Source organism: Panthera pardus, unplaced genomic scaffold (assembly GCF_024362965.1).
Source record: "Panthera pardus isolate Hobbes unplaced genomic scaffold, ASM2436296v1 HiC_scaffold_27, whole genome shotgun sequence".
Lineage (NCBI taxonomy): Eukaryota > Metazoa > Chordata > Mammalia > Carnivora > Felidae > Panthera > Panthera pardus.
Window position 1 is genome coordinate 12,131,527 of NW_026526843.1, and position 13,974 is coordinate 12,145,500.

At 44.4% G+C, this 13,974-nt stretch overlaps 1 pseudogene; it reads right to left on the minus strand.

Moving 5' to 3' along the window:
- Positions 1-3,648: 3,648 nt before the first annotated feature.
- On the minus strand, positions 3,649-4,715 carry LOC109250423 (melanoma-associated antigen 10-like; annotated as a pseudogene).
- Between the last annotated feature and the right edge of the window lie 9,259 nt (positions 4,716-13,974).

Below are 13,974 nucleotides of genomic sequence, written 5' to 3' on the forward strand. Positions count from 1 at the left end.
AATGAAAATAACATAGATAAGAGCAGAAATCAATGAAATCGAATTTAGAAAAACATTAACTATCAATAGAAACAAAACTGGCTCGTTGAAAAGATCAGAGGAGCTAAAACATCCGCTGTTGGCCTGAGAAATTAAAATAAAAGGAGATCGTTGAGAGGCGATGGTGTGGGACATAGCTAAAAGTATAGGGAACTATATAGAGAGAAAGGGCCACATCACAGGAGAGCTTTCAGAAAGTGCAAAAATGACAGGAACCTGTCATACAATCAAACTCTTGGGAGCACCAGAAAACCAGGAGGAAAAACTGGGATTTGGTGGAACTGGGCCTATTAGGGTCCACACAGATAGATGCCTGTGCAGGTGCATGATGAAATCCGTGTCTGAGGAAGGGCCCTCCATCACCTGTGTTTAGGGAAAGCCTAGAGTTCTGTGCTTGGGTGCGAGCACCCACCACCTTGGGGGTGGAGGACAGGAAACATAACGAGTCGGTAGGGACTTTGAGCTTAACAGTCCTCACTTTGATCAGTTTTGCCTTCTTCATGTTCATGGATCAGATTTCGTTTGAAGGCTTCCTCTGGAATGAGGAAAGGAATGTCTAATTTCGACAATGTCTACCAGTCAGATACAGTAAGCATCATAGAGACCCGGCCTCTAGGTACTCTGGCCCAAGCTGGCTTACAGTCTTGCTCTGTTTGCTATGAAAATCTTTAGTTCCCGCACAGCTGTCAGCTTTGTAAAACAGCCACACTGGATTAGAAGAGTAAATGTCTGGGTATTGATAGGTATAAGCTCAGACCTGAACAAAGGGTGTCAATAGCCAAACTTTAAAAGTGATCTAAGATATTAGATGTGAGATTGAAAGGCCACGATCACTGTATATATAATATGAGCCACAAATACACAGGCATGGATGTGTGTGTGTGTGTGTGTGTGTGTGTACATATATGTATGTGTATATATAAATTTAGGAAAACTTTTTCTTCTCACTTATTACTATATGAGTATTTTTCCCCTTTAAAGTATTACCTGGATGTATTATGGTATTATGCTTTTCTTTTTCACTGTCGCTGCCAAGTGTATTCACAGGAAAGAGAGGACATTCCACAGCATGTAGATCTCTGTCTATTGATGCAGCTTAGTCTAGTCTCTAGCCCGGTACCCTCTCCTGAGAGTCAGACCCATGGTTCCTACCAGACCTATTGACCCAGACATCCCTCTCAGCTTCACCATCTACATGGCTCACGCTGGTATCTTCTGCCACAACTTTCTTCATGACTACCATAACTCGAATTGCAACCAACTCTTCTTCTCTTCTCCTCGGTCTCATCCGGAAGACTTCTGCCTAGTCAGTAATTATACGACCTCAGAATCATTATATATTATTCTATCATTTCACAGTTGCTAATTTCCTAATATTTTCTACAATCTGCCTCCTGTTCATTTTCTCACATCACAGCTTGAGTTACGTGTGTTCATTTCTTTTTGGTTTATTTCCTTGGTGTTTCTCCCTAGCATATGTTTGGTAAAAGCTTCCTGACTGAAAGGACAAATGAGAGAATGATGGATGGGGTGAATTAATAAGTGAATGAATGATCACATGTTTTGATTCCAAACGTGGAATGTGAGACCTACCTGGGCCTTTGAACTCCATGGAAGAAATTGAAAATGGTACAAATGGCTTCAGAATTCCCCTAGGAAACTATTACTGAGTTTGTCATTGTGGACTTCTTGCACCCAGGCCCAAGCACTGTCTTGGACTTGAGGATGCTCTCAATGTCATGACACATGATACTTCTTGCTTTGGATTCCACATCCATCCATCAGTTTAACAAGGAAGAGTACCATCTCCGTGGATTTCCATCCACCCTGCAACTGTCTGCACCCTTGGGCCAATCCTCTATCTGGTGGCAATGTAGACCAAAGTCCTAGCCATGGGACACCTACCCTCTAGTGTGCCAAGAGCTCAGAATCTGTGGGAGGCAGCCTGAGCCAGGGACAACACGGGGACCCGTTTCGAGGTATGTCCACACCCAGCCCTTTACCTGCAGAGTCACCGAGGTGATTAGTCCCAGGGCACTGTCTCTCCACTTCCCACCTCCTTGCAGCCGCACACTCCCTTCCCCTGCTCATTAGTATTTCTGGTCTGTCTCAACCGTCACACGTCGGTCACCACCCCTGTGCACCCACATAGCCCCAGCCTCCACAGAGGGGTCCACCGTGCACAGGGGAAACACATTCTGGTGTCCAGCCGGCACCAAGGCAGCTCTCAGCCCTGGGACACCAGCAAGGGTGCCCTGGACCACTAGAGTACCCAAGAGTGCTGCTCACCCAAAGGACGCAGGGAGCAGCTGTGCTCTTCCTGACAGGACTTAGGGTGGCCCTAAGGTAGGGGCTGGTGTCTGGCATGCTCCGGGGCCACTCCTCCAGTTGACCTATTTACTTAGACCTCATTGAGACGTCCAGCCAGTGATGATGATTCTGAGATCTCCCAAACCTATTCATGTAAGATGTCCCATACAACCTTCACTCCCCACTCAACACCCAGATTCCTAACCAACTCTGACAGAGGGAATTGCCATTTCTCAGAGCTCCAAAGTGCCTTGGCTCAGTGCCTTTTTACTCAACTGCTTCCATTTGGAGTCTCACCTCCTCACTCTTTTTTCTTGCTCTGTAGCTCTTAGAGGATATCCCACCATGTTCCTGATATGATTGCTGCTCCTAGCCTCTACCATTCTTTGGTTAGGGAGTGTATCCTGCTAATCCTAGGATCCCCACTACTAACATAGGACCTTCCAAGGAGTAAAAAATTGATGTTTGGTGAATAAAAAAGTCAGTGAGCAGGGACTTTCATCTATTAAGATTTCATCTACTTTCTTGAATAGGCCAAGCAAATCCAAGTGTATCTTTTTAATTTTCCAGAATGGTGGACTGAAAGGTATAAGCAAACTCAAGGATAAACCATCCTTTGTATTTTTCCCTCTGTTTATTGAACCCTTATACTTTACTACTTGGCTCTTTCACATTTCCAAGGAAATTTCTATTCCAATGTTACCTTGTACCAGATTCCCTAAAAGATGGGAAGTTTCCCAAATTTTTGGAAAATATTAAAACTCTTATTCTTAAACCTGAAAAACCAATAAATGTGTTACTGATGTCATTCAAAACTTAGAGTCTTTAGGGAATTAAACTGTCCATTAAAAGGGACATTTGGGGGTGCCTTGGTGGCTCAGTTGGTTGAGCATGCGACTGCAGCTCAAGTCATGATCTCGCAGTTCATGGGTTTGAGCCCTACACCAGGCTTTGTGCTGATAGCTCAGAGCTTGGAGCCTGCTTTGGATTCTGTGTCTCACTCTCTCTCTCTCTCTGTACCTCTGCCCCATTCATTCTCTCTCTCTCTCTCTCTCTCTCTCTCTCTCAAAAATAAATAAACATTAAAAAATTTTAAAGGGACACTTGAAAAATATCAAAAGAAAAAAAGATGAACTTCTAAGTCACCCATACAAAACAGGAACACAAAGTTATTGTACACTGTGTTCTCCACAGCCTGATCCTGACTCGTTTACTCAAAACCAAGACTGCCCTCTTCAAATACCAAGTGATGATTCAGGCTCACTCTTCAGTTGGGGTAAGAGAAGCTGCTGACCAATGCTATGCAACGAACATGGCAGTAGTATTATCCATAGAGCCAATTCTGGCCTGGGCCCTCTCTTCCTCATCTCTCAAATGCTAATACCAGCATGAAAAGGAAGTGGGGTTAGTCTCTTTGACCTTGGCCAAAAATTCCAGAACTTTCATCTTGCTGGTTTCAGCATGGGCCCTGGGACCCCACAGGAATTAATAACATGGAGGATCATGATTAGGCATCTGCTGATACTCCAGGTAATTCTCCTGAACCCAATATTTGGTGATGAGCTTCCCGGGCTCCCCATAAATGAAATGCTCCCTCTCAGCATACATTCCTATCATATTCAGGAAATCCCAGATGTCTTCCTCAGGGACACTGTTCCCCCCATGAAGATCACACCCAGGATGATTATCAGGAGATTGTATTCAGGCATGTTCTGGTTGTCACTAAGCATCTTATGATGGGTAAGGAGGTCCAGTGAGTTGACAGGGACATAGGAGTGGATAGTGGGGTCCATTTCCTTCACATAAATGCCAAAGATCACCTCTAAACACTTAGAAGCTTTATTAAAGATCATAGAGAAATGTTTCCTGTACCTTTTCATGATAACCATCAGCATTTCTGCCTTTGTGATAGGCTCCTGCAATCGGTACTTAAGGATCATGACATTCACTAAATCAGCTACCTTCTCATCTAGTGGGTCTGTGGGCGAAGATTCGGTGTCTATTGAGGTCTGCGGGAAACTCGTATCTTCTTCTTGGCTATTGGAGCCTCCTTCTGATGTGCTCCGTGTTACGGAGAAGAAGCAGGGGCTCTGAGGGTTCTGGGGAGGACTCAATGTTGTGGCGGGCTCCTTCTCAGGCTCCTCCTCCTCCACCTCCTTGTCCTCTTTGGAAACCGGGATCACAGGAGAGGAAGGCAGGGAGGAGGAGGTGGAGGGGTAGGAGAAATTGAAAGATCAAGAGGAGGAAAGCTCCTCCTCCTCCTCCTCAGCTGTGAGAACACAGGCCACCTCCAGGCCCTGTATCTCAGTTTGGGCCTGAAAGTCTGGCTCAAATGTGAGGTGCAGACATTTTGGAGAGTGAAGCATGATGACTCTACTTGGCAACAGCAAGTAGAAGGTAGAAGTGTGAGTGTGATGGTGGGAGATCAGGTACCACAAGCCTGGAGAGAGAGGGAGAGGGGCAGCGGCCTCAGCAGAAAAAGATACTTTTGGCAGCTCTGGACAAAGGATGACTTACAAGTCTCCTCTTTAGGGGGTGCTCTAGGGCCCCAAAGGGCTTCTGGACTTATCATAGGAAGTGAAAAATCTCCCCAGGTTATAAGCAACCAAGAAAGCCTAGGATTTATGGGTTGATGGTAGGCAGATGGGATCGGAAACTGTGGGCTCCCCTCTGTTCTGGCATGAGTAGATCCCTTAGTAGACATTCAGTGTCTACACCTTGAATCCTGGCACTGCCTGGGAGCCCTCTGTTCTGCTGACTGGAGGACACATGCTTTAGAACAAGGCCTTCACCACCCAGTTCCTAGAGCCCCTGTAAAAGGAATTGAGGGGCACCTCTGGATACAGATGGCAACCAGAGCCTCCTGTGTTCTAGGACAGGAGGTACCTTCAAGCCAAGATCCCCATTTCCTGAGACCCCAAAGAGGATATAAAGAAGTGGGATTATCTACCTGAAGGCCCTGCCTGGGACTTCTTAGGACTGAAAGTAAGAATGGGTTTCTGAGAATCTTCTCTGGAGTGGGAGATCCCCTCCGCCTTCCCTCAGAGTCCTCTTCCTGATGCTTGGTCGGGCCTGTTACTTCTCCCTCTGCTAATCTGAGGCTACACGCCTCAGAGAGAACCTCACCACTTTCAGCTTCCCAAGATGGAGGTACAGATACAGCACATCCAGCTTCTCTGCTTGGGGCCTCACAAGGCTAAAAGGGACAAAGCAGTCTTGGATCTCCCTCTACGTGGAGTGGAAGGTCCCCTAAATCTTCCCTCTTAATCATCAGCTTGATGCTTTGCAGGGCCTGGGACTCTTTTCCCTTGTGTACTGAGCCAGGCCCCTGCACAATAAGATTCACACTTCTCTGACAAGCCCCCTCCCCCACCCACTCAGATGGACAACTGGAAAACTCACCTCCATCACACATGGCTAAGCCTGGCTCAACTTCCCAGGCTGAGAGCATGTTAGGACTGAGTTCTGTGGGGCCCATTGTGTTCTAGGATAGCAGGTGCCCTTAGTCCCCTTCAAGATGTATATTTTTGCCCTGTCTGGGCCTGAACTCTCTTTCACAGAACCAATGATGAGTCCCTCAGGCCAAGATTTCCATGTCCATATGATGCATGAAGAGGTAAGGAATGAGTCTGCTTGATACTCCTGCCTGGAGCGTGCCAGGGCTAAGAGCAGGGGCATGGCAGTGCCTGGCAGCCCCCTATGTTGAAAGTTCCCCTGAGTCCTCTCTCAAGAGTCCTCACCTTGAATCTTGGCACTGCTTGGGCCCCCTTTCCCTGCTTGCTTGAGTGTGTCCTCCTCAGACCAAGGCACTCACTTTCTTGAGATGATCAGGCAGCAGTGAGGGTCCATCACATGCATACACCTTGTCTCAGGGCCTCTGAGAGCTGTCAGCCTGGGCAAGGTGAGACTGAAGCTCATCACTCCTGGGTGGTGGGTTCCACCAGTCCTCACTCAAAGCCCATACCTTGACTCCTGGTGGAGCTTGAGCTTCCTCCCTCTACTGACCTGATTTTGCCCCCTCTGACCAAGGTTCTCACCTCTCCTGGATACTCTTGGACAAATCGGATGCTGCTGCTTATAGCCACCATGTCCCAGGGCCTATTGGAGCCAACATTGGGAGGGAGTACTGAATTGTGTGAGGCCCTCCTTTGTTCTGTGGTAGAGTACCCTCCACTCTCCCTCAAAACACTAATATTCAAACCTGGCAAGGCCTCAGCCACACTCCTCTCTACTAACTTTAATGTGGCCACCTCAGCCAAGGCCTCACCTTTCAAAAATACTACTCATCACTGACGGAAGTGAGAGAACAGTACATCTGGCCACCACAGGTCCAAACATTGCAGGCAGTAGGTTCAGGGCAAAGTTTCTGTGGGACCCCATCTATTCATAGTGGGAAGTCCCATTACGCATCTTCAAGGTCACCGTATTTCCTCCTGGCAAGGGCTGCACTCCTCCCTCTGCTGAGGTAAGGATGTGTCTCTCAGGCCAAGGCACTCATCTCCTTTGTCAAGGTGAGGACTACAAGGGAGGAATTAGGGGATCTCCTACCCTGTATGAGGGAGATCCAGGACTTCTCTGCTCCTGCTTTCACAAGAAATCAGGGTCAGAATTATGACAGAGGTGTCTTCTGCCTGGAATCCATGCACAAGTCTTCTCAGAGATGACCTCAGAGCGAGTTTCTGTGAGGTGAAATGTCTCCTTTGTCCTTCACTTAGGTCTTCATCTATGTGCAGCTGCAACCCCTTAGTCTGCTTAATCCAATGAGGCCCCATTCAAAGAGTGTCTCACATCTCTCCGACTCCCAAAGTGGAAGACAGAAAATGTATTCAGGGACCCTCCCTGGGGCCTCCAAGACTGACTGTAGGAGGGAGACAGGACTGTGTTACACTCCATGTGGTGAGAGGTCCCTTCACCTATTCCTCAGAATCCTTACCTTTGCTGACCTGACTCTGCACCATCCCTCTCCCCCTTGAGGATATTCTTCTCTTAGACTCCTGAGATGAAGGTCAGGAACCAAGACGGAAGCCAGGATGCACCACAGCTAGTTACCTCTGCCCAAACATCCTAGAGCTGACAGTACAGACAGGTGTGGATTTTGTGGACCCCTCTGTGTTCTAGGTTGGTAAATACCCTGAGTCATCCTCAAGGTTTTTCTGTTTACTCCAGACAGGGCCTGAACCTTCTTTCTCTGCTGGCCTGAAGATGTCTCCCTCAGGCCAAAGTCGCCATTTTTCTGAGACTCCCAAAGAATAAGAGTAGGAGTCAAGAGTTTCTGCCCATCAGCCCTGCCCAGGGCCTCCCAGGGCTGAAAGCATGAGCAGGTGTTTGGGGGCCCTCCTCTGTCTGAGGTGGGAAGTCCACTCAGTCCTTGCACAGAGTCTTCCCAGTGACTTCTGGCAGGGCTTGGGTCCCTCACCTTGCTGACCTCAAGCCAGGCCCCTCTGAACAAATCCCTCACCCCAAGTAAAAGAAGGCCCAACGTTCACCACCATGGCTGAAGGCTGCCCAATGCTGCCAGTGTGTGGGGAGCTGGATTCTGTGAGGCCTCCTCTCTGTGGGGTGGGGTTTTCCACAGTCACCCTTCAGAGTCCTAATCTTGATGACTGGCACATCATGGGGCTCCACACTTCGTACAAAGATTACAGTGTGGCACAGGGAAAAAGGGATAAGTTTATTATGGAGAAATCCGACACTCTGTCATCAAGCTAACATCGTTACTGATAAATCATGTTGACAGCGTGCACCATGGATATGGTGTGACAAGAATGGAGCTTCAGCTCTCTGGTCTTCCTCCCCAAAACACCTAATCCATGTCTAATATTGAGGAAACTATCAGACAAATCCTAACTGAGACATTCTACAAAATCCTTGACCCATATTCCTAAAAACTGTTGAGGTTATCAAAACAAGGACATTCGGACACTGGCACAGCCAAGAGGAGTCTAAAGAGATGCGGTCATTAAAAGGAATAAGTTGACCTGGAGGGGACGCTGAACAGGAACAAAGACATGTGGTGAAACACAAGGAAATCCGAATAAAGTGTGAACTTTTGTAAATAATTCTGTATCAACAGTTGTTCATCAGATATAACACAGGTACCTTACTAATGCGAGATGTCAGTAATATGAGGGACCGAGATTGGGACACATTGAAATTTCTTCACTACTTCTGCAATTTTCCTGTAAATCTAAAACTGTTCTAAAATGAACTCCTACAAACCTAAAAATATGTTAACAAACTAGGTAAAGTATATGTACAAAAAACCTATAGCAAATATCAAACTTTCGAGGCAAAGTGAAAAGCTTTTACTTTGAACTTGGGAACTAAGCTAGGGTTCCTGCTATCACCATTTCTTTTTTTTTTTTTTTAATGTTTTATTTATTTTTGTAAGAGAGAGAGACCACGAGCGGGAGAAGGGCAGAGAGAGGGGAGACAGAGGATCCAAAGCGGGCGCCGTACTGACAGCAGCAGAGGGCCCCATGTGGGGCTCGAATTCACAAACCGTGAGATCATGACCTGAGCCAAAGTCAGACGCTCACCTGACCGAGCCACCCAGGCGCCCCCGTCGCCATTTCCATTCAATGCTGTAGTAGAAGTAGCAGCCAGTGCAGTAACACAAACCAGAAGTCACAAAAAGGAAAGGGATCGGAAAGTAAGAAATAATACTTTCACGATAAACAGATGATTGGACTGTGTACGAGGAAAATCCAAAAAGGAAAAAAAAAAAGAAAGCTAAGCTATTCAACCCATGAACATGTATATAAGTTTGCTAATTATAAGATCAATACACAAAAAAATGAACTTTGCTTTCTGCCAGCAACAAATGTGTGAAAATGAAAGTGAACAAAATATAACGTGTAACCTATAATACTAAATCGTTGAGTATCTTAGAATACATTTAACAAGAAAAATTGACTTTGACAGAAAAAAACATTTAAAAATATACGAAAGTTATTTAGATAAATTCACAAATCCCTCTGTACATATTGAATAAAATACATTCGTGGATGTAAAGATTCAATACCGTGAACATTTTGGTTCTCACAAAGAAGAAAATGCAGGTTCACTGCAACCCCATATTTAAAAATAGGAAAGGGCTTCGTGTGTGAATATTTGTGTACATGATACCATGGGTGATTCTGAAATATAAAGGCATACAAATAGTCAAACAGAGTCAAGATATTCTCGAGAAAACGAGAAGACAAGAGCTATTACTCTGCCAGATGGAAAGAAGTACAAGACAGCTCCAGTAACCAAGTTCGTACTTTGGGTGCAGGGACTGACAAGGAGACTAGTGTCATTGAATCATGAGTCCTGGAAACACATACACACACACACACACACACACACACACACACACGTCCCCTTCATTTATGAAAAAGTTGCAAGTGTAGAGCTGGAGGACACTCTCTTAATAAAGTCTTAATTTTAATAAATTGCATTGAAACAACTGAGTGTAGATAGAGAAAATCAAATACAACTGGACCCCCCCCCTTCACACTAGACACAAAAAGCAGTGACACAAAGATTAAAGGCCTACTTTGAAGCTTCTTATGAACATTTTTAAACATATGTAAGAGTATACAGGAGAACAAATCGAACCTTTGTATAGTCTGTCATTTAGAGATAGCAGTATGGGTCAATTAGAGCAAAGGTAAGGCTTAAGGGTAAGGATTGGAGGAGGCTGGAGATGAGGTGAAGTCAGTAACAAAGAAAGGGAAAAGGAGAAGAAATGGCTGCTCCTTCTGTCCCCTTGTATCAGCCATAGATGGCCTTGCTACTTTCATGGGCCTTCACTTTTGAAGAGCAAGATCCAGAACTTAGTAGTGGCTTGGGAGGATGCTACCGGGGCCAATGGTTTCTTCATTCCACCTCCTACTGTGATCAGACTCCCTGCTAACTTCTGGAGCGCTGCATATCCAAGAAATATAATCTAGACAGAACTATTCCAGAAAATCAGGACCAGGTGGTGTTGGGTTGACTACAGACACCATGAACCAACCCAGGAGTCCTTTACTGACTTAGGGCCAGTGCCACTTTGTCCACATGCGATGGGAGTAAAGGCCTCCCTCTCCCCACACGGATGCGAGCTTCTGCTGGAGGGAAGACGTTGGGTATCTTGACCTCTCCCCCTAATTGCTCGAGTGATGGTGTCTGTCAGATCCTATTATTTATCAGAAAGACCCTCCTGAGACCCCCGTGTACTAGGCTTGGGACATTTAATGGAGCAAGAGATATGACTCTTTCCTTGCTGAGGTCAGGGGTGCTCTGAGTAGAAAGAGGACAGAAAGCTGGACATAGTCCTGAGCTAATTCCACAACAGGTAAGGAGCTTCCAGCGATTATAGTGGGAAGGTCTCTTCCAGCGCATGAACCACCACGTATCTGTCCCAGAATTGCCTTAATGAAGTCGCTCAAGCATCAAAATGGAATTTAAGACTCGCACTTGGAAAGGTGTGAATCTGGCAGTTGGTTCTTGAATGAGAATGGATGTCGCTCACTCATAAATGGGGTCACATATGGTCAAACTGAGGTGTCGCACAAGAGGAAGTGTCACCTTGGGCATGTCACCACCACATGGGTACTTGCTTGTACAAGAACTTCCCCAATTCTGCTCCACATACTTCCTTCCAGCTGCTCTCACTCTTGACGGGACCCTCAGCAAAATTCCAGAACCCTGAGATTCCAGAGAGATGTTCTGGCTTGGCCATTGATTCCACTGACAGTTGAGTCATCTCCAGAACCACTCTCCCCAGGACCCACTCAGCGGTTCAAGAGTTGACATTCTGGTAACAACTAAAACTAAACTAAACTAAACTAAATCAGGGCTCCGCGTTTTCGTCAATACCAGAGGTTGCAAACTTTTTACCCGGCACGACTGATGCCTCTCTTGCCCTTAAGCCCCGCGCAACCCCCTGCCGGTTTCTGTCCCATCAAACTCCAAAATCCACTCCAAACCCCTTCCCTGTGGCCGGTCTCCATGGCTACTGCTGTGGGTGGAGCTAGCATCATACGGCACCTCCGGGCCAGGAAGGCTGCCCGTCTGCTGCCTCTGCCTCCACCCTTCCCTGTAAAGTCCTGTCTCTTCTCGGCAGCCAGTGATCTCCCTGGTTGATTACGATCACAGCAAGTTATATATATTTTAACAAATAAATATAGTCATATATCTCCCATCCAAGGATCATACAAAACAGTTCTATCAGCCTAAAATATTCCTGTGTGTCTCCTTTGTAGTCAACTGCAACACCTTTACAACTCCCTACCAACTATGGTCTTTCTTTGCTGTGCCTGTAGTCGTACCTTTTCCAGAATGTCATACAAACAAAGCCATCCAACACTGTCCTCTGGAGTGGCTATCCCTTTTTTTCATTACAATCAACAATGAATGAAAGTTCCTGTTGCTCCACACCCTCTCCTACACTGGGTATTTTCACATTTTTGGATTTTAGCCATTCTGTAAAATGTGTTATGGCATTTTTTTGAGGTTTTAATTTGCATTTCCCTGATAACCGGTGGTGTTGAGCATCCTTCACATGCATTTTTGTGATCTGTATATCCTGTTTGATATAGTGTGTGTTCTGTTTGCATATTTTATTGTCTTTCTGTTTGATATGTTTCATTTTAAGAGTATAAGCAAACGCATACTCTAAATTTTACTCTAGTAAATAAATACTATATGTAAGTATAGTGAGATACGAATCCTTTCCTATGTAGGGGATTTACAAATATTTTCTCTCAATTTGTAGATTGTATTTTTGCTATTTTTGTAAGTGATTTTTTTAATAGCTCTATCAACGTAACTTATCCTTGTTGATGTTGATGATGATGTCCTGACAGAGACAACATTTGTTAAGTTTTTCTGTTGTAAAGTTACTCTTCTTTCCCACTTGAATACTGTATTCTTTGGAAGAAACTATCTATGCACAGCCTGTACTTGAGTAGAGAATTATGTTCCACCTCCTTGAGGAAGGATATATGTAAAGTAATTTGGAATTCTTCTGCCCAGATGTGCCTATTCTCTCCCATTATGTATATATAAAATTGTTTGTTTATCTCAGGACGGATTCACGGATATGTATTTTATGCATTGGGTTATAATCTAATGTTTAATTGCTCAAATCGTTTCGGCTTTGGCCACTGGGAGCTCTTTCAGTTGGTCCCCGTGTCCCTTTGACATGCATTCCTCAGGTGTTTGTTTGTGAATTCCATTACTTTCTGTCACTACAGGATACTCCAGGCTCACCTTGTATATTTCTTGACAGTCTTTGAGTCACCAATTTCTTCACAGAGCACAGGTTCCCTTTTTTGGGGTTTGATATCAGAAACCTAAATCTGGGCATTAGGTATACTTGTCACTACCATTGCTTCCAGGCCCTCTCAGCTGATAGGGCAAAAAACATATGTGTGTATGTCAACCTGTGTATATACACATATCTATAAATATTTATATACATATATATTAAGCTAAACATGAGTTCATGTTGATTTCTGCAGCTTGAATCCATGGCTGTAAAGATCAGTTCTAGCCTCTCAACCTTTTTTGTCAGTGACATTCTATTCCAACAGTGAGAAATCTGACTCTCAACATTCACCATACATTTAATTAATTTTTTAAATTATGGCATACATGTATAATGGTTTCAGAATTGTCAATAAATACATATAATAAATAAATTGTTAGTAAATACATGTAAATAAATTCATGTGGGAAACAACTTTATAACAACTAGAGTGCAGTGCTTTTGTGCAGGTCCTTTGGTTTGGGTCTTACAAACTCTACTCGTGTTCAAATTTACTTAGGTTAACACCTTTCAACCCCCTACCCTTGAGTGAAGTTGTTTTATACTTTGTAATACGTATGAGTTGTTGTTTTCATAATTTTCCTTCTGTCCTGACATCCCCCAACCACCCACTTATTTATCTTTTTATTGGTAAGCATTATCTTTATGCTGGAAAGTCTATGGCTTTTGAAAATAATGAAAGGTGTCACGTATCCACCATTATAACATCGTACAGAATTGTTGTACCAGCCCAATAAATGCATTTTATTTAACCTATTCAACCTCCCTCCTCAAGCATCTAACAATCATCTATTATTTTACTGTCTCTATAGTGTTGTCTTTTCAAAAATATTATATAAATGGAATCGTACCTTGTCTAACCTTTTCAGACTGGCTTCTTTACTCTGTACTAGGCACTTAGGATTTATGCATGTCTTTGCCTAAATTGATATCTCATTCCTTTTTATTGATTAATAGTACTCCATTGTGTGAATATAGGACAGTTTGTTTAACCATTCACCTATTGAAGGACATCTTGGATGCATCCAGTTTGGGGTGACTATGAATAGAGCTGCTATAAAAATCCATGTGCAGGTTTTTTTGTGGACAATACATTTTCAACTCAATTGGGTAAATACCTAGGAACATGAAGGCTTGATTGTGGGATAAGACTATGTTCAGCTTTGTGAGAAACAGACTATCTTCCAAAATGGCTGTACCATTCTGCATTCCCACAAGCAAGGAATGAAAGTTCTAGTTACTCTGAATCCTTGCAAGCAATTGGTTTTGTCAGTGTTTCGAATATTAGCCACTCTAGTAGGTATGTAGTGGTATCTTTTCATTAT